We start from the raw sequence: 21,322 nt of genomic DNA on the forward strand, positions 1-21,322 counted from the left end.
TATGTATTTGAAAATTAATGGTATAATGAGCGAATCGGACGAGTTACCAGCCAGGTCAATTTGCGTTCAAAATGTCCTCGTCCTCGTTTGTTCAATCGTCAAATTCAATTTTAATTAATCCACAAGCGATATTTGATATCGTTTTGGTCCTGTTGTGATGGAAAATTATATACGCGTATATATAAAACCTCATACAGCGAAAGCATTGTACGTTCGTTCTCGAATAACATTACAGCAGTTTCAAACACTTGCGTTCAATTTAGAACACAGTAGAGTAAGACAATTTATGGCATTCTTCGATCATACAAACGAGTTTAAAAATATCTGGCTACGTCATTTCAGATAAAATTTGTGCAACTGAGAGAATCTGGATAAGTGGAAAAACAAGGAGGAAACTGAAAGATAATATCGTTATCAGTGTTTGTAGTCTAAAATATTGTTGAATTTGAACTACAATATGCAATTCTTGTCAACACGGTTCACGGTTATCTGCATTATTGAATTACGAAAGACTAGCTGACTAATATATTCTTAAATTACAATATTTGAAGCTGGGTAAATTAGGACAAACATTCAGGATATTCATGACTATTCTCCACGTGCCTGAAATCACAATCCCTTGTTCTGCATACACAAATCATACAGACTCCTCGTAACTTCCTGCTCTGGGGGTTTTGTGGGCTGAGTTGTCCAAAGAATCGCAAAGTTAATTGGATACACACAGCATATCGTGAATCGAGAGGGCGCGTGAAATGATCACGCGAGAAGTTACAAGAGAATCCATTGTACAATCGATCGCAACTGTGAAACGGAAATTCAAAGACAAAAAGTGAACTCTAACCGTGCCGCGAAAGAACGTTTGTGAAAATATCTACGGCGCGGACGCATCGGAGACGCAATGCACCTAATCACTCACTCGCAATCATGGCTGTCGGGATGAAAAAAGGTTGAACCGGTCGACTCAAGAGCCTCGGAACGAGATATCCATCGGATAATCAAGGCACAGAGCTTGCCTCAGTATTCACAAGTGGCAGCAGCAGCAGAAGTAACGGAAGGCAATACAGCCGAGAGAAAACCGCTGTTGAGATTTCTGCCGAAGGAGGATCTGGTGGAGCAATAAGAAGTTAACGCACCGGGCTTCCGGTTCGCCCTTTACGATTGCCGATCCGTTTTTAGCGCCGCCTTCGACGAGCCGAGTCCGGCATGAACGAGAACGGTGAATGGAGTAGGTATATATCCGTTTCCCAGCAGCAGCTTTGCGAGATGAGCGAGGTCAACGAGCGCAAAACGGCTCGTAAATCGCTCTGGAACGCGTCGTAAAAACGATCTGGATGTAGGTACGTGCGTGCGGACTCTCTCCGAAGCGTAACCTCGACTCGACACAAATCACGTGCTGGTTATAATTATTTACCGAGTACAATGGACCTGGAAATGTCCTGGAATTTTGATTGTTCTTAAAGTTTTGGAAACCGTCTTTCTATTTTTCTTTTATCCTAGAAATATCCTGTTTTCAATCTCCTAGAAATGCCTTTGACTTTCGATTGTCCTTAAAAAGTCCTGGAAACCATCCTTCAATTTTTCTTTTGGCCTAGAAATATTCTATTTTTAATTTCCTAGAAATATCTTTAACTTTCGATTGTTCTTAAAAAGTTCTGAAAACCATCCTTCAATTTTCTAAAATATTCTATTTTTAATGTCCTGAATATGTCCGTGAATTATGATTGTCTTTGAAAAGTCCTGGAAACTGTCCTTCAATTCCTTTTCTGTCTTGTCAATATTCTATTTTCAATGTGGTCGAAACGTCGTTTAATTTATTGCGGATTTTATACTGGACACCACGGGGCAGTGAATGAACGGATGATCAGCCTGGACGGACTTTGGCCAGTTATTAAATCGCTACGTGCCGTGGTCCCGATAAAACACCCTTTTCGCGGAGCTTATCCTGCTAATCCATTCATCATAATCGTGCCTATGTGCTGGCTGCGCCCATCGATGTTGGCTATACGTGATGCAGATGGGGAGGCTGGTTGTTAGTTTGACGTTGACTAATGTGCCGTTCGGTCTATCGATGCTGAAAACAATTTTCTCGTCATTATTATTTACCTCGGTATATTCTCTCTGATGTTGGATGCGGGAAGCTTCGCCGATGCTGTTTCACACTGCCATTTAGCCCAGGTGATGGTACAGCAAGCCTGGAAAAAATGTCGGGTTCAAATAACTCCACTTTCCACTATCTAACATTGAGTCGAATTTTTTTCACAACAAAATCATAATTAGGACGAAATAGGAGTTGACTCGTGGAGTTAATATTCTCGGTAATGAGCTAAACGGTCTGATATAAGATCAAAACCGTCGAAAGTAACAAAGACCTTCGCTGTTTATAAGCAGTAGAATCCGGAAACATCCCTGGACAACGAAAATCGATCCATGGTCTTCGAAACCTGCTAAAGTAGTTCATCATTTTGCGACGAATATGTCATGTCAACAACATTTCAAAACCGTCCACAGACGATATTCGCCACAAACACATAAAATCTAAGTCAAAATATTAAGAAACCTTCAGTGAAAAAATGAAAAAGTGCTACAATTTCAACCAAAAAATGCCAATTTAAATTGACAGTCTTAAAGTTTTACACCATTTTGATAACTGATCTGTACATTGAATAAGTGGTAATTACCGAATGGACAAAGTAATGATTCTGATCAGATATCTCATTTTAGTATGCCAAATTTTGTTTATGTCTTGTTGAACCTTAAATAAACAAAAAATATCTCGCACCGTTACGGTTTACGTAAGAATAGAAGATTTTTTTTACATGTCTTGTGTTATTTACTAACCGTTATCACAATAGTCGAATCAACTATTCGTCGATAATAACTCTAATTATGTGCGCATAACACAAGACCTCTACTGTAGAATATAACCAATTTGATTACAGTAATTCCAAAATAGTCGAATAGACTTCATGAATGAACAGATAAAATATTTGCATGGTTATCATTTCTATCAAGTTCAAGCTCCTTGAAAGGATAGTTCTGAATTTTCATTATTGTTCAGGAACTATTTTTTCCAACTGATAAATTGCTCTTTTCGTGTTGCCACGTTCTTTCGTAATTTGCAATAAGTAAATTAAACATATAATTGAGTATGGAGAGTGGGAAAAATACATTCGAATACGAGACTTTATACTGATCTTAATAGTAAGAAATTGTAATGATGAATACGATTCAACTAAATACATACGAAATGATTTCATTGATAATCAGAACTTTTGTCAAAGGTCATATCAAATTTGATTAAAAGTTGTGGGCAATTAGTTACCACGTATATTGAACAAAGCACGGATTGGAATCTGTTTAAATTGATGCTTCTTTAGCCCAAGGGTATAGACTTGTTCCCACGGTGAAGGTGCGGCTCATTGAGCAATGCATTAACCAATGAACCGTAACTTCAATGCAAGAACAAGCCAACACCCGTGGGTTGAAAAAGATTCGATTCGTGGACTTTACTCGGTGCAGTTGTTGAATGAAGCGGAAAACTAATTTTCTTTCATCTTTAATTAAATTTGACGTGAGCTTTGATTGAAATTGAAATCCACGATATAAGCTTGTGCGATAAGAGTAGCCTAACAATAAACTCTTGGATGTATTTTATACCGTCATGCTTATTGTTATGGTATTAAATTGTTGAGTTCAATATTGTGTCTTATTGCACGGCATGTAAGAACATAACTGCACAAAGAGAATAATTTATAGTAGAAATTATGAAGAGCTGCAGCTGGATGATGTCGAAAATTCGTGATATTAGAAAATCCATAACTACTTTGAAAGACGTTAACTGCCAATGAAACTTGCACCAAAACTTAGGACTTTTTAAACAGAAAGGTTAAAAACAAAAGATACACAAGCAATCTTATTGTTGGCCTCATTTTACATTGCGTTGAATAATTTCTACAATTTTAGAGCAGCCTGTATAAAATTGGAATTTCCCGAAAGTCGATAAAAATGTAAATAAAAGATTTTAGAAAAGTGTGTTTCCGAAATCTGTGCGAAGGGGGTTTTGTGAGTGATTTAAATGAATTCTTGTGGCGATCTTTATGGGCAATTTGAGGTGTACTTAACCTGCGACGTAAAATTATTTGGGGTGGGGTTGAAGTTCCGAATTTGGAATGATCCAAAAGCGCCTAAATCCGAATTATTGAGAGGCGAAACTTGAAGTAAAGAAATCAAACTTCTAAAAAATCTGACGTTTCAAAGTTCCGAAATGCAAGATTCCGAAAATTTAAAACTCGATAGAGCAAAGTTCCAAAAAGAAACGTTCCGGTATATCAAAATTCCGAAAAATAAATTTTTGCGAGAGTAAAATTACGAAAGTTGAAATATAGGCTCACACAGCGTAGTTTACTCAACGATTGAGTTTCAAACGTAAAAATATCAAAACTCCAAAACAAAGAAAGATTAAAGTGGTGAAATTTCACTTCTTAAATTCAGAAATTCACTTAAATAAAAATCTTGGATTATTCGAAATTTCGACGTTTCAGACTTTTAAATTTTCATATTTTCGCACTCTTATAACTTTGACCTGTCGGATTTATGCCCTTTCGGCATTTTGTCCTTTCACAATTTCGCGGAACTTTTCAAATTCGAAATCTCAGGGCTGCCCCAATCATTGGACTCTTCCAAATCATCTTTAGGATTTTCTTGCTAATTCACCTGCATTCCCCAGGTCATTTCTGAACTCAAATTATCTATCTTTTCCTAGAACTATCCAGGTAATGTGTAAAATCTCTTGATTTTTTCGCGTTATCTTGACAAATGTTTTACATTTCTTATCTTTTTTTTTTTTTTTTGAGACCGTCCACAAAGTTGCCAGATTCTTCCTGGTCATCTGGAAGTATGATCTCTGTCATTGCCCAGACTTTTTCATATCGTTCAAAAGATTCCCGGCCTTTTTTCTAATTTTTCAGGTTGTCGATAACATTTTTTAACCAACGTAGGTTTATCAGTGCACATAAAATCCTCGAAATAACTATACCAAACGTGAGCGTGTTACTCCAGTATCGACCGTTGCTAGATATAGATACGATAAATCCAGTGAAGGGTCTTTGACTTTTTCTACTTCAGATTAAAAAAGTTGAAACGAGTTTCTAATCTTCTCGCCCAGCCAAGATACCTTCATACACACGCGGCCGTCAATCAAGAAGTTAAAAACTAAAACCATTTCATCGAGTAGACTTTTTAACCCTCAAATTCTGAAGTATTATATCCTGCACACATTGTATTCCACAAACACTCTCGAATATCGATAAAAACACCCAAAGTCAGGGTATTCCGAAACGTTGGCTACATTTCTTTCCATACTCTCTGACGCTGCAGTGAGATTTTATAAAACAAATCTTCATCCATCCGCCATTTACTATTCACTATTCGAATGCCGTCGACCCAAAGCTTGTCTTTGAGTTAAGCTTCCATCGGCGTATTTGTAAACGGCCAATGGCCCAATGACGCAGACGGATGTCTCTCACCGCTTCAGGCACTCGTCTACTTCGATTTCAACGTGTTCCCTTCCCGCAACAAGCCACCTCTCACGATACAGGGTGGGCGAAAATTACCACTCCGAGTTTCACATTCGGTCCGGATCATTGGACTTGGCGGTGCAAGTGTACCCCGATTCCGTATACACAAAATCACAAATGCGAGAGAAAGGCTCGAAGAGACATCGCGGAACGACAAAGAACCAATCAATCTGCTTTGCTTCGTTACACACATGACACAAACAGTCTCCGCTGGTTCGGAGACGAGTTTCGTCTGAGGAAGATTCTTTTTTACCAACTGAGTACGCATGTGTAGGCTGACAAGATTGGCGCTCCAACGCACAAATTTGTACATAATTGTGGGACTTGATCTGACAGCCGGTGTATTGGATTGACAAGTATTCTAAGGTTAGATTCGACGGTCGTGGGTTATGTTACATTTATTGAGATTGAGTTTGTGTCGCGCTCGGCCGACTGTGGCGCTGCAGGTTTCTCTGTGTTGCCAACATAACTGTCTAGTGTAAAAAATTAGCCGTCTCAGATTGATTGTCTCCAAGTGTACATGTAACCCCTCAATGAATTATTACCAACAAGTAAACTTGGGCTTCAAATCTAACGTTAACGAGACGACATTCGTCTCAATACACTGCTTCGTAGACGAAGCAGAGCTCATTAATGGGGCGGAGTGGCCGTTATGGAGAAGCAGTCGAGGTTCACCGTGCACCCCTGGAGGAGAGAGTCCCTTCAGGAAATTTACTGCGCCCCAACGCAGCCAGCCAGTTTGTTAGCCACGTGCCACCCTTCCGAGTCCATCAAATCTTGGCCATAGCGAAACACTCCGTAAGGTTACTTATTACTCTTGTTAACCCTCGCATTTGTGCGACTACAACACCGTGATCGTGGCTGTCGGTCTCTGTTGGTCTCGACGAAAATCATGGAGTCGGATGGCCGCCCGACTGGCAGGGCTGTCGAAGGGCTACGCGGAATTAGGGGCGGCTAATGCGCCGCCACTTTGTTTCATAAGCGTCCCCAGTGTCCCCATTAGGCTGGTACCATTATCTCGCCGCGTCCTTCCTCGGCTGACCAAGCACTGCCGCTTGTATCACCGATACCATGACCGTGGAGGGTCAAAGCAAAGGGCCCACTGGCATCCGCTTATCTCTGCGAAAAGGTACGACCAGGAAAACTGATTGTCTTCATCGGGTTTGACTTTGTTTCGTCAATTCGAGTCGTCCAACGTCGCATGCAAAGAACTTTACGGAGACAAATATTCCTGCGTATGGTACTGTTACGTCCCAGCCGATAATTATGGCTACACCCTCTCTGTATCGCAACCTACCGACACGTGCAATTATCATAAGAGAGCACACATGCTCATACCATAGCCTTTAAGAACCATATAGACATAGATTTAGTTATCATCTTGGTGTGGAATGGTTTCGCACCGACAATTGTTCACGTATCATTTTCGTTTCTTTGTTTTATATCTTCAATTTCAATTCAGGCTCGCGAACTCTCACTGACCAAACTTAAGGAACGTGAGAGAAGACAAGACGAGCAGTTCACAAAGTATCATTCTTAGAATTCAAATTTGCATTCTTGCAACTAACTATGCTGTCGGCATTGCACCGATTGGCCTCTTCAATACAAATCGTCTTGCACTGACGTAGCCAAAAACGAATCAGGAGTCTTCTCCAGACTTCCCACTATTCAAGATCCTTTTCGAACTGAACAGTTGCAAATTAGAATCACGTCAGACATCGAAAGTAACAGAACCAATTAAGACGTCAGACCATTGCACACCTCGAAATCAAAAACGTCAATTATCATTCAGTCATAGAGCACTCATCTTCAGAAGCTTCGAACTTTAGAACAGCTAACCAAGTTAATGACACTAATAACCCATATCTCGAAAACCAGTTAACGAACATATTATATTTAATAAACGTGTATTTTGAATTAAAGTGTGTGTAGAGCGAGTTATTTCAATCACGCATAGTGATAGTTGGCACGACCTACAACAAAATTCCAAACCAAGACAGGCTGCACGAGAAATTGTAAAGGATTTCTCGGGATGTTCTTTCCAGAACGTAACAGTACCTACGGTAACGGATGGATTTGTCGCAGCAGTATGAGGATTGGAATTATTGAGTATGGAGTATTTTGCTATTAGACTTATGTTACGTTACACTGAGAAAAATTTAATTTTTTATAGTAACTAAAAAAATTCGGTAAAACCGATATAGTTAAAAAAAAACTGTTCGTATATTTCTGGAGTTACGAAAAACGTGGTATACGTAACCATTTTGCGCTATTGTCGATCCTTTTTTGGTAATTGCAACGCAAAATCAGTTTGTGAGCTTTACTCTACTTGTTTAGTTAAACAAGGCTTTAACATCAATTTGTCGTTGCACAAGCGTTAAATTTTGCAACAGTTACAAGAAAATATAATAACAGTGATCGTAATGAGAAAGAATAGTAACGGATACTAGACTTTCTGGTAACAGCTACAAAACTAATTTTCACTTTGTACCTGGAAATATATTTTTCGATTGTGGTAAAAAATGAAAATAGTTGAGGACTGAGCGGTAACCGGAACTAAAACTTTCTCTGAGTTTGGTCTTCTCTCATCCTTTAATCGCGTTTTTCATCCTAACTCTAATTCTGACGCTAAATGCTAGAAGATGTCTCATATTTGAATGCTCGTAAACAAATTGGCTGTTGAGTTTCTTATCTATGGTGCATAACCCATAACCGTCATAATTTTAATGTCTATCTTTTGTAAGCTTTAATATTCTTGACAATTTCTACAACCGCTCACGCTCTTAAATTTTTCTCCCCAGCACAGTGTGCACCGTACGGATGTATTATTTTACTTACAATAAAATTTGGACGTATTTTAAAGGGTTATTTTGAATACTCTTCAGCTTGCCTCTTTGATTCCGGAGTTGAAGTCTGACTACAGATTCTAAAAATGACGAAAGAAACATTTATGTTAGGAATGAAAGTCGCTCAGAAAATGCTTTGCTCACTATCTTTTTTAGCTTAAATATTTTTTCAGTCTTCGCCCGGAAACTTGTTTTGCATTTCATATTGAAGTGTTACGCTTATTTATAGTGACTCTGCGATTCGTACCAACTGCTGTCCAGTTGAGTCAAATTGCCGTATTTAAATTAACAAAGTGTAATTATGAACATGAATTCCAATACATAATCAGCAATTCGTTTCAATTCGAACTACATGAAGTTGGACTTACATTTCATTTACCATACATAAGTGATTTTTCTGATCACAGCTATAGCTAATAAGTAAAAAGTTGTTTGGACTACGTTGGTTTATGTGATACCTCATGATAAAAGTTTATCACTTTGAAAACAATTTTATCTCTGTGCATATAAAAACAAGGAACATTATTGTATAAAAAACATTGAAGAAATAAAGTCTTTGTTATGACTACACCTTATTTGTATTTTGCGTTTGCTCTTCCCAAAACCTAAACTGTGCGGAAAAAAAAGGCACAAGAAAAACCAATTGAGGGAAAAAGAGAAGTTTCCCAAACACGTAGTTTTACTTTCACCAAATCGGGTTGATTCCATTGATGGTTAATTGATGGAATGTCGCGGTTCGGGGAGTCGACATCAGATTTCAATTATCTCTCGAATTGCTTGAAGCTTTAAATGAGCTACTCGACTGCTTGTCGCTTCTCTGAATATATTTATCACATAGAATCAAAAAGCGCTGGTCATTGCAATAATAATTACCCAATTACGTTGACAATACTGGACTGACGATTGGCCGGAAAATGTTATTTTCCTAAGCGCAAAGACATTCTCGAAGCATCAAGCTCTCCTCACGTTTGATAAAATATCGCAGACATCCAATAAGTGCAAGAAAAGGAACGAAAATGTGGGACGAATAAAAAAAAACGCAACAAAAATCGCACTGTCTAAATCGAAGGAATCGCGTTCAATCTCCTCCCCTTTATCATTGCCGTGTCGGTGTGTGTGAAAAAAAAAAAGACAAAAGTAATAAACAAACAAAAATTTCCCACCTAAAAAGGGTAGAGAATGTAAAAAGGAACCAATTTGAGTGAAATTAAAAAATTAAACGCCCTCGTATAAATAGCTAATCTTCAATTACTGTCGGCGGTATCAGGGGGGGGGGGGCGTTTAAAACGAGCGATAAACTGAAGCGAGACCATCCGGTTCAGCCGTTCACCAGAACCAAAACCCGCAAGGTCCAAGTATCGCGAGTATCACATCCCGCCCACTATCTTCCCGCAATATCTTAGCGGCACGTGCGTTTAAACGTCGGCTTTATTCGGCTATAAGGGGTTCGGTACGAAGAGCCGAGCAAATACCGCCGACAATATCGTCCAATTTATTGACCCTTTTTTTTTTCGAGAGGGGTATGGACGCAACGCACGGATGCGAACGGCGCTGCACAAAACGGCCGAGATACGAGCCGATTCAATGTTTTCAGGTTTAACAAGAATATACATACGTGCTGCAAGCGCCCGCAGCTGGGGAAATGAAAATAACGGGTGAAATAAGAGAGAGAGAGAGAGAGAAAGAAACGGGAAAAACAACGCGGAATGATGTGGAATACTGTAGAGGTGAAGAGATAGGGGGAAATGGTAATAAAATTGAAGAAACAAGAAGCTTCGCTTTTTCCTCTTTTTCTTTAACTCGCTTTCGACATTTTCCTTCCGAGTTTTTTTTTTCTCTCTCTCTCTCTCTCTTTTTCCATCTCCTCTTCACTTCTTCTTTCTTCCTTTTTCTTTTTACTTCTCTCCTTCTCTGTACTACCGGAAAGCTCATGCTCTCAGGGGTGCACAAGGGGTTGCTGTTCGGTTATGACCCCTTACCAGGCTCTGTTGTTTTTTTTTTGTTTTTTTTTTTCTTTTCGCGTTTCTCTATCTTATTTTCTTACTGTTATTTTCATTGTTATTATAACCAGTCTTGCTCTACACGTCTTACTTCGTAATGGCGATACTATGCATCCGCGGTTATATCGCGATATTACCCTCACCTTCTTTGTTATTACCGTAAAATGAAAACCAGCTAGCAATCTCAATTTTCTCTAATTCTGGGTACGAAAATATGCAATTTTGTTTACGGAAAAATTTTAATCTACCTCGAAACATAAATTTTTGCCGTTTTAACGATAACGCGTTTTTAATTAAAGGCTTACAGCTTCAGGATATTTCCCTCGCATCAATCTTTATTCAGCTGTTCTTATTGATTAAAAGCGTGATGCAATATTTGACTCATTGCCTGAACATCCCGAGTCAAATAGAAAGATCTGTTGAAAATATGAAAATACATTGAAGTGAAAGAAACACGTAGGTACTTATATGAAAAGGTTAAAGTATACTTGATGTATCAATAGATTGTTAAAAAAAATTAATGCGCTTCAATTGTTTTCATTCTTAATAGACCTTTTAAATTAAAAATTAATTTGTGATGCTGATATCGGACAACGCGAATTACAGACAACCTTATGAATGAAACGCCTTAATGCGGAGTTAAAATTGAACGCAGATATTGATTTTATTTTATGTTTGATGATAAAGTCTCGCAAAAATATCCTCTCAGAAACATTTTTCAAACTCTTGAAAGTACTTCAATTCTGAGTCACCATTCATTCTCGTATTTGTTTCAATTTTTCCATCAAAGAGAAAATTTTACGTCCAATTAACGTTAATAATTGTAACGTTCAAATCTGTGATTGAAAGTTATTTTATTCTCATCAAACTCTTCTGCATAAATGAACTGCATTTCCGTTAATAAACTTCAATCAATCTGCTGAGTATATGTAATGAAATTCCAATTTCGAACTGAAATGCGTCAACGTGTTACACTTCCCTCATCAATTTACGAATAATTATCGTAACAGATTAACAATAAAAGGAAGAAAAGACAAATAAATACGATTTAATCACGTAATTTATTTTTCATTCACAGTACAAAATAAAATAGTGATTTTCGGGTATAAATAAAAATGTACAAAAACTTATCATTAAAACCCAGTGAAGAACTTTGCCTTTCTTTCGTCTGAATTTTTGATATCTCGCTTTTCGTTATTTCACCAAATTAGATTTTTCGTGTTTCTTCGTTCGTAAAGTAACTTTTAATACATTAAAATGAACGTTCAAATTTCATTATAAATCAAATATCTGATAAAGCTTTACTTTTCATGTCCTCACTAAACAATTAATATTCTCAAACACGTCTCGGTAGTTTCGTCGTTATCGTAGAAGTGAGTGATAAACTTATATTGAACTAGTTAAATTACGTTTAGAGCTAAGCGGGCTTTTTCAAACGGTAACCTCCTTTTTTTTAATTCGAGTATTAGACACTCTATGTAAACTGTTACATTATGAATATAAGTTTGTCCTGCAGGTGTTCAAAAACATTCTGAACCTTACAATTCGACACACACGATGGAACTTATGAAACGTCTCTCCTTGTAATTCCTAATTCATGTACTTACAAGGAGACTTTGCGATCCGTCACTCACCCATTTCAATGAAACTTACGTCGCGTTTAGGCCATGACTCGAACTTAAATTGCCCAAAACGGAAACTCCAAATGGAGAGCCGTTTCCAAGAAAATCAAGTTCAAGTCTCGCTGAGGCTACTATTTTTTTTTCTTTCTATTTTTCAATCCATTCCAAATTCCTGTATTGTTTAGGTACATTATAGATTTATGAAAATTGTATAAATAATCAAGCGTTCAATCAGTAGGTATTTACTTCTAAAAAACACGCTTTTTATAATTATTTTTTTGTTCGTTTGTACGAAATTGAACTAGAATTATCCTCAATGTCGTTCATTTGATTTGTAATAGAGTACAGAGTAAAATTTAATCATCAGAAGCATCCCTGTCAGAAGCAGTCCAGAAAAATTCAGGGTGATGACGCGTCCTAAAAACACGGAAAACAATAACAACAATTAACTAAAATAACCCTATGCTCGATGAAAAGCACGTATTTCAAACGATAGATCGGAAGAAACAAAAAAATGATAAAAAGCGTGTTTGTGGGAAGAAAATGTTAATTAAATGCTTACTCATTCGTATAATTTTCATAAATATGTAATGCTAGTAATGAAGGAATTTAGGATGGATTAAAAAAAATAAATAAAACGTAGTTCCGGCAAGCACTTAAGCTTGATTTTCTCGGATACGGCTTGTCGTTTGAAGTTTCTACTTTTGGGCAATTGTAGTTCAAATCACGGCTTACACGCGACACAAATTTCCCTGAAATCGGTGAGTGACGGATCGTAAAGTCTCCTTGTAATTAGATGAATTAGGATTTACAAGAAGGAGCGGTTCAGAAGTTCCATGGTCCGTGTCGAATTGTAACGTTACGGAATATTTTTTAACACCTGCAGGACAAACTCATATTTATAATGCAGCAGTTCACATAGCGTGTCTAATAATTGAATTAAAAAAAGGAAAGGAACGGAATATTAACTGTGTAGCGAGGACAAAAAACGTAAAGTTTCATCGAATATTTGATTTACAATAAAATTAGAACGTTCATTTTAATTTATCAAAAGTATAATTTACGGAAAAAGAAAAACAAAACTACATCGTCAGTTCTTTTTGTCAGATGTATATTTTTTTGCTTAACAATCTCTTCGCAAAGGTCCAATATTCCGATTACAATTTCCCGAGACGATAGTCAAGAATTATCGTTCTATTCGTTTCTCTTCGTTCTGATCGAGGAATTAAACGTGACACCTGGTCTGAGGCGTCTTGGTTTTGCCGTGGAGCGGGTGCGGGTAAAAAATGAAAAAAACCAAAAATCAGAATGGTCAGAATTCCGAATATAAATATATCGAAAACTCACAATCACGAAAGAACAAAGCGGTGAATCTTCATTAAGCCAGAAATAATGGAAATAGAATATAAAACTATCGAAATTTGACGTTATAGAAATCAGAGTACACAGCTGGTGAAAATTCCGAAAGGCGATTAGCAGAACGAGGAAAATACAATTTTTCGCAAACACAAATGAGTAACCTTCGGATGGATCACAAAGTAGAATTTTCGTCTATTCGAATTCGTAAATGCCAAGGATCAAGAATCACAACGGTTAGAACTCCGAGTAGTTGTCTCGTAAAAGGCTCAAAGTATAGAATTGCAGTATATCAGAATCGTCGGAATGAAGAATCGCAATATATCTGAATAGTCAGGCGCATCGTTGGCCACACTCTGAAGGCTTAACCCAACAGCTTTAACGACTCAAAGTTGTCTATTTGCATTGCGTTCTTTCTTCTTTATTAAGTACCGAGTGAAGAATTTGTTTGATTCCGTATATGAATCATGTTACAAGTCAAAATAGATTAGTTGGATGGACTCGGAATGTGAAATTCTGGTGGTGAGCCATCTATACGGTTACTTTCGGAATACTGATCTTTCCGAATAATGACCCTTCTACATTCTGAATATCTGTTTTCCGCCGTTACTAGACGATGAGGTTCTAACTTTTATTTTCATAATATTTGGAAATTTGAGAATATGAAACTTTCTACAAATTCATTCTCCGGAATATTGACTCTACACATTACTAAATTCTGCATCTCTGAATTCTTGGATTAACGTTTTCTGAAGTAAGTGGATTCGGATAATAGAGCCCTCTCCTGAATATATTTCAGGTAAACTGCAGCTTTTTCTTGGGCACTATTCGGGACTTAAAATTTCTGATAGTATCTCTTCTCGCATATTCGTTATTCGAGTTCATTAAATTCGGAATTCTGGCCATTCTGATTTTCGGTTTTTCTCATTTCTTACGCCCACTCCCGCAGAACTTTGTCGGGGAATGGCGCGTAAAGCTTGCGTCAATGAGAGGTGATAAAGAAGCGTGATTGCAAGCGTGCGACTTGTTCATTACCGCTGCTTAAGCATCCCGCCGACTCGCGATACCGTCAACTTTGCGTAATCTTCAACTCTAACCACCACTCGCAGTCCGCTCTCTCCCTTTCGGGCAATTAGAACCTCTATCTGGGCCTCCCGCAATTATTTCCTTGTGGGAAAATATCTCTCGAAAGAACGTAACGCGCAACAGCAGCAACGGGCTTCTTTAATTAATCTGCGCCAATCTTTACTGCAAGCACTTGAGAAGTACTTTTTCCGCTTCAAGTTCTCCGTATCGGCGAATATTTTTCCCCACTTGAGAATTGAATCTAACCTCATCACCGCTGGAGTGCAGCAATCGCGATTCGACGAGTCACGCGAACCGGCGATTCGTTCGATCTGCATTTTTATTTTCAACAATATAAAAAAGCGTGGTATTTGGTGGTTGAGATCAACGTTTTGTATGCGGTATTATTTTTCTTACCGCAATATTCCGCAACTTGATATTTTTCTTTTGGGGTAAAACGGTTCGGGCGAAACGGAGTTCTGATCTTTTCAAGACGACAGCTTGGTCTAAGTTTCGATGCTCGAGGCATTGGGGGAATCAATATTTTCTTTTTATTTGCAATTCTTTTCACGCTTAGACACTTGAAAAAAATGTCCCTGAGCGGAGTTTTTAAAACTAGATCACGTTATGAAAATTTTTAAAAACCCCAAACGGAGAGCATGCTTTATGATGATGAAACAGCTTGCGAACTTCAAAACTCGTTGTTTACAGATTTTTATGCAAATTACGTTCATTCACGTTATCTTGTTTTACTTCGTTCATTTGATTATTCAGTTGAATCTGTGAAATGAATAATTTTGAACAAATAAAAATAACGTTCGCTAGAAGTATCAAGACTCACGTAATGATTTTATTTCTTTAAACATCATCCGAAATGAATTATCAGAATTCGTACCATTGACATCCTTGAAATTTTTTTCACTGCCCTTGTTGTGTATTCACACCTATAAAAATCAGGATTAACTTTTTGCTACCTCTGTACTTAAATGGAATAATGTAAACTCTTGGAAATCTGAACAAAAACGCTAAATTTTGAAATATTTCGAACAATGGAATTTCTTTTAAAAACATCGTACAACCCCTCATTATTTGTTCATTCTTGCTTCATTGTTCTGATTTTCATAGAACCTGGTGAGATATACAGTAGCGCTCAAAAGTATTATATTTTGATAATATGAAATTCGTAATTACTTTGATCAACCGTTTTTCTTACTCTTCTTTATATTCACTTTATTTTCGAGCAGTCGATAGTTCATTTTTAACAATTATGTAGAACATCGAATTTCCTCCAACAAATTATTGATTTTTGTAGTTTATACTTGCATGCAATTAACTGAATAACTGTCTTTGTCAAAATACTTTTGAGCGAAAATAATTCTAACGCGAAGAAACATATTTCTGTATATAATTTTATGCGAACAATTCGTCTCATCCACCTTAAGATTCTACAACGAATTAAAATACTTTTCGCTTTGTCTCGAGGGTCGCAGTATAATAACCCAAATATTAATACATTAATATCATAAAGTACAAACTTTTTAAGAGTCTCCCTTCATTCGTCCCCATCCACTCTGACAAATTCTGCACCAGCTGCAGCACCGGCTTGCAGAGTACCTGGACGTTTATGTTGAAAAGAGATTAATTTCATCCCGGATTGCGTTCTGTGTGCCGAAGATCCGCCTATCGCGACTTTTTTCCGCATGAAAATGATTCCTCAACCGTGTGCGAAATAAAGAGGTTCAGAGCAAATAGCAGCTCTGGAAAGAAGAAGCGAACGTTTCTCTTAAAATTAATTACTTAATTAATTGCTTAATTAATTAATTAATAACGCCGTTCGGTATCGACGTGTGTGCGTGTGTGTGTGTGTGTGTGTGTGGCGTACTTTGAAAACACTTGCAAAGCGAGTGAAAAGAATAAACTAAGGGCTTATATTAATTTGGTAAACCGCGGAGCAATTCGCTCGGTTAAAGTGTGCAATTCTGAACCCTGCGGTGGCCGATCTGTAAACGAAACGTATCCTTCTCTTTCGCTTATTTATCTTTCTCGCCTTTGATTCCATTAGCTAAATTAAATCGCATTCCCACTTTGATGTCAGCATCGAGATGGATACGCAGTTATTTATCAATCTCTGGCAATACGTATATTTATACAGAAATACAGAGCAGAAACTGAAAACGCTTCGGCACAAAAGCTCCGGATAAAGTGTGTAATCGAGTTACTCGTCATCGAGAAATCCCTGAAAATCTAATCACCGATAATTGGCGATTCGTTAAGTTTTATCTGACGTTTTTGATTCTACCTCTTACCGAAATTCCGCTCTTGGTTACACAAAAAAATTCCAAATATTCCAAGCTAAACCTGGCAAAAAATAAGGGGTAGAGAAATAGATCGAGAGAGAAAAGAAGGGTGGTAAAATAACCGGCGAGTGGTTGAAGAGGTATGGAAAATTTTAAACTTTTTGATAAATCCGACAACTCATTTAACCGACAAGCTTGAGTAAAACTTTTTTCCTCTTTTCCCCCGTGCGGCATCGCGACTTTAAAAAGTTTGTGAAACTTTTTACATTTTTTAAACAGTGTTAAATAATTTCTTGTGACGTGTTGGAAAAAAAAAAAAAAAAAAAAAAAACAAAGATCGTTTCTGATGAAACGGAAATTTTTATTTCCGTCAATCTCAGGTATCGGATAGGCAACATCGATCCGCTGTTTTATTTTTCATCCCAATAATTTACTAAGAATATCGTCCTTCGCTCTAACTGAAAACATTAATCCCATCACAACACACAGCAAGCAATATCTTCAATCATAGAAGTGGGTCATATCTACGACAATCAATATGAACAAACATTTTTTAAAAAAAATTTGTAACTAATTACACTGTGCAACAAATTAAATACTTTTTTTTCACTGGGTTTACAGTAAGCAATTATGATTCCTAACTTCAAAGTCAATTGAGGTTTATAAATAAAATTGTCACATCACGTCAGGATTCATGGTGAAAAGCGTAAGCGTTTATTGATCTTTTTTAAATTACATAAATAAGTGACGCAAAAATTTATTATTCGTCAAAAAAATCTTATATTCTATCGAACGATTTGTCTTGATTTTAAATTACAATCTTAAAATAAGCTGAATAACACTTCGCAAGCAACGAAGAAATTAGCTTTTTTCACTTCTAAGAGTAAATTGACCATAAACATAAAATAACATGTTAGGCGAATTAACACAAACGCGTGCCATTTCGTACATTTATGAGTAATCTAAATGTTTTGATGACTTTTAAAGACAGCAGAGTTATATTTTTATGACTGCCCTAAAAAAAAAAACAAATCGTCGCGAAGAATGAACAAAGTAAAATCTTACTTTTCTATGTTTTTGCGCACATTTTGAGGCGTGATATTTGAATGTAAATTCATTTTCTTTTGTTCACCAGGTATACCTAAAGCGAATAACTATTCGAGATATTGTTGCATAATCTTTAACGGGCTACAAAATTTATACTTTTCATTTCTGAATTAATCATCTTAAAACGTAATGAATTTTTGTTTTTACGATTACTGTCATACGAAACTAATTTTCATTTTGTATCTGGAACTATATGTTTCGATTGTGGTAAAAAATGAAAATAATCAAGGACTGAGCGGTAACCGGAACGAAAAATTTCTTTCAGTGCAGCAAGTAAAAAATCTCCGAATTACAACGATTGCAATTTGCAGAAATTGGTTCGCATTTCGTTCGACACTCGGATATAATTCCTTGGGGAAAAAAAGGAGAAAAGAAAAAAAAAAAAAATATGTACCGACGCTAGTGCACCAGACCTGACAATTAGGCGCAGACACCGAAGCAGAAACGTTGGGCTGGTTGTGAGACAGGTTTAATTCTCGCGTTGGTTTCCAAAGGTAGAGGGTCCGATGTCTCGGGAGAAGGAGAAGATATTCATAGAAACGGAGGGTTTCGGAGAACCAACACGTACGATCTATTCGTGGTTTCCCATAACGCCGACTGCCGACTGTAGCGAGAAAAGGAGGGAGAAGAACGGAGCGGAAGAGAGAGATTCTAGCATCCCAGAATGCACGCGTGTGCACCTCCTGCGCCATGGACGTGAAGGTAGGAAGCAATGTTTATTTTTAACCCCATGAAGTCGCAAAAAGTTTTCCTTATTTATAGAGCGACTCGGGTGCCTGCTGACTATAGCGTTCGAAGCTAAACCAGAGCTGGCTGTGCTCAACGAGTCCGATCCGAGCGTCCATCTTTGTCTCTCGGTTTCCCCTATTTCAAATTAAAACCCCTTAATCCCGATCGTCGACGTGTATTTATCACGCGGTTCGGATAAGGAGGAAAAAAATTTCGTCTCTTGTCTTCCTCGAAGAAATGATTTTGCACTGAGAGAAATTTTTAGTTCAGGGTACCGCTCGGTCCTTAACCATTTTCATTTTTTATCACAATCGAAAAATACAGTTCCAGGTAGAAAATGAAAATAAGTTTTCTAGCTGTTACCGGAAAGTCTAGTATCCGTTACTATTCTTTCTCATCGCAATCACTGTTGCTATATTTTCTTGTAACTGTTGCGAAAATTTAACGCTCGTGCAACGATAAATTGACGTTAAAGCCTTGTTTAACTAAAAAAGTAGAGTAAACCTCATAAACTGATTTTGCGTTGCAATTGCCAAAAAAGGACAGACAATAGCGCAAAATGGTTACGTGAAGCTCGTTTTTCGTAATTCCAACGATATTCAAACAGTTTTTTTCATCGATACTTGTTTTACTGAATTTTTCTAGTTACTATAACAAATGAAATTTTTCTCCGTGTGGCTCCCAGTCGTCGAATGCTTAAGTCTCCAATGTGATACAATGTAACTTAAGGACTGACAGAGAGGTTCGGAGCAGAAAAAAGAATCACACTTATACTTTTAACGTAGATTATTGCACACCAAGAAAACCATGGACTATACAACGTGCAACATACAAGGCATGGGTTACAGTAGTATCTCTATGTCTAACTATTGTGGCTATCTGTTTGGAAGATTACTCTGTCGGTAACGGCATTTCCGACAAAGATGAACAGGACCTTACTCAATGACGAAACCTTGCTCAACGAATGGAACCTACAGTCTGAATCTAATGTAAAGATGGGAAGAGATAAATGAAACCGTTCGATTAAAACTCTGGTAACCTAATTTGCGCCAATGATAGTGAACATCAGTGAAACTTGTGTTTTATAATAAAACTGTTCCAGAGCAAATCCGATTAATATAAGCTAATCGTAAGACAATAATAATTTGATAAACCGTTTTAAAATTAGATCACAATTAAGAATTATTGAAATCTGATGTTTCTTATTCGATTTTAATGTTTTTAGGCTTATTTATTCTTTGTACCATAGAGATTTCCAGAGACTGCCTGAATTTTGTTTCTCCACTAATTGTTACATCCAGAGTGGATAAAAATGGATTTCTTTATGAACAGCGTAACAGGTAATAGACTAGAGACAAGGAAATTTAAACTTGGCGCTATTAATCCAAAATTGTGCAACGCTCATCCGCTAGGTGAGATTGAGAAGCAAATAAGTGAAAACGGTGCCAAACACTCGGCAAACAGCTTCTGATCGATGAATACAAAAATTCATTGATCTCTCCTTCCGTACTCGCTGAAGTTTTGTAAATCGACAGTTTTCTTCCATAAATGCAATATTCAGTATCAATAAAAGATTTAAACTACGTAGTCTGTGATGAAAATCAAATTGTTAAACAAAAATTTACAAAGCCTGCAGTTATTCAAAATAATTAAAAAAATTTCCCGTGGACGAACTGAACGAGAGACAATTCTATGTATTGATGTGAGCTGAGTTGCCGCTATTAAACTTATATTTAGATACACTTCTAGCCAAGAATATTGAGGCTTTGGTTTTTAATCATAAAAATTTATACCTTCGATACTTATTTTATTGTTGAATGATTGATGACGGATTAGAGCGATTGTGATAAAAAATGGGCTAGAAATCTAGTTTGTAAATCATCCAACGAATTTTATTAACTTACTTGTCTATATTTGAAATAAAATCTAAGTCCTTAAGAATAAAATCCGTTACAACGGTGCAACAAATGTTTGTTGACAATTGTATTCACGCGTTATATAACTGTTCTATAATTTGAGGTTTTCAATTGTTTTTCAGACATTTAATGAAATTTAACGTTCAAACTATGAAACCTTTGAATCGTTGACATTTGAATTTGTGTTAATCGAGTTTGCTCAGAAACATTTCAATTGCACGGCATACACGCTGCTTCATTCTTCACTGTCATTTGCAAAAACAACATAACCACAGTAATTTCTTTTTTCCTATTTTTTGACTCGGCCTGTGCGACTTCACTTATCCTAAATAAAACTATCGGGAGGATTCAAGGACTACCATATCATGCATCATCCACCAATAAAACATATTCGTTCGCACAGTACTGCAAAAGAATCGTGAATTATTCGCTTACGGTTTTGCTGACGTAATTTAACAGTCTTGTTTCCTAGATTCTAGACAACGTAAGAGGAACGGTTTTGCTGAACTTGCGAAAGGCATTGTGACGCGGCAAAAGGATTCTCTCGTTGAAGTAAGAAATCTTTTTACCCCTTTCATCTTCGCGACGTTTTGTAGAGTCTTGTATAAATCAACCGGATGCAACACCTCGAGCCTTGAAAATGGCGGATAAGTCAAAGGGTGAGAAGGAGATCAGGAACCCTCGGCAAAAGCCGAACATGGTTTTTACGAGGATACGTGCGACCGTCCTGCAGCGTGGGATGTAGTTTTTTACTCCCTAATAAAACCCGTGTCACAGCCGTTTTTGAAGTAATGGTGTAACCCGCAGA

The 21,322-nt window shown here is 37.2% G+C and overlaps 1 protein-coding gene across 4 annotated transcripts in view; it reads right to left on the reverse strand.

Moving 5' to 3' along the window:
• LOC124179624 (protein artichoke) overlaps positions 1 to 21,322 on the reverse strand; it is a 120,556-nt gene that overhangs the window by 75,439 nt on the left and 23,795 nt on the right. For 3 of the 4 annotated variants that reach the window (XM_046564210.1, XM_046564211.1, XM_046564209.1), the window contains one exon: positions 2,104 to 2,192. The gene's annotated coding sequence lies outside the window, so the exon portion shown is untranslated. Of the gene's footprint in view, positions 1 to 2,103; positions 2,193 to 21,322 lie in introns of those variants that run through there. The other variant, XM_046564214.1, reaches the window with a different exon arrangement.

The sequence above is a fragment of the Neodiprion fabricii genome, chromosome 4, assembly GCF_021155785.1.
Source record: "Neodiprion fabricii isolate iyNeoFabr1 chromosome 4, iyNeoFabr1.1, whole genome shotgun sequence".
Taxonomy (NCBI): Eukaryota; Metazoa; Arthropoda; class Insecta; order Hymenoptera; family Diprionidae; genus Neodiprion; species Neodiprion fabricii.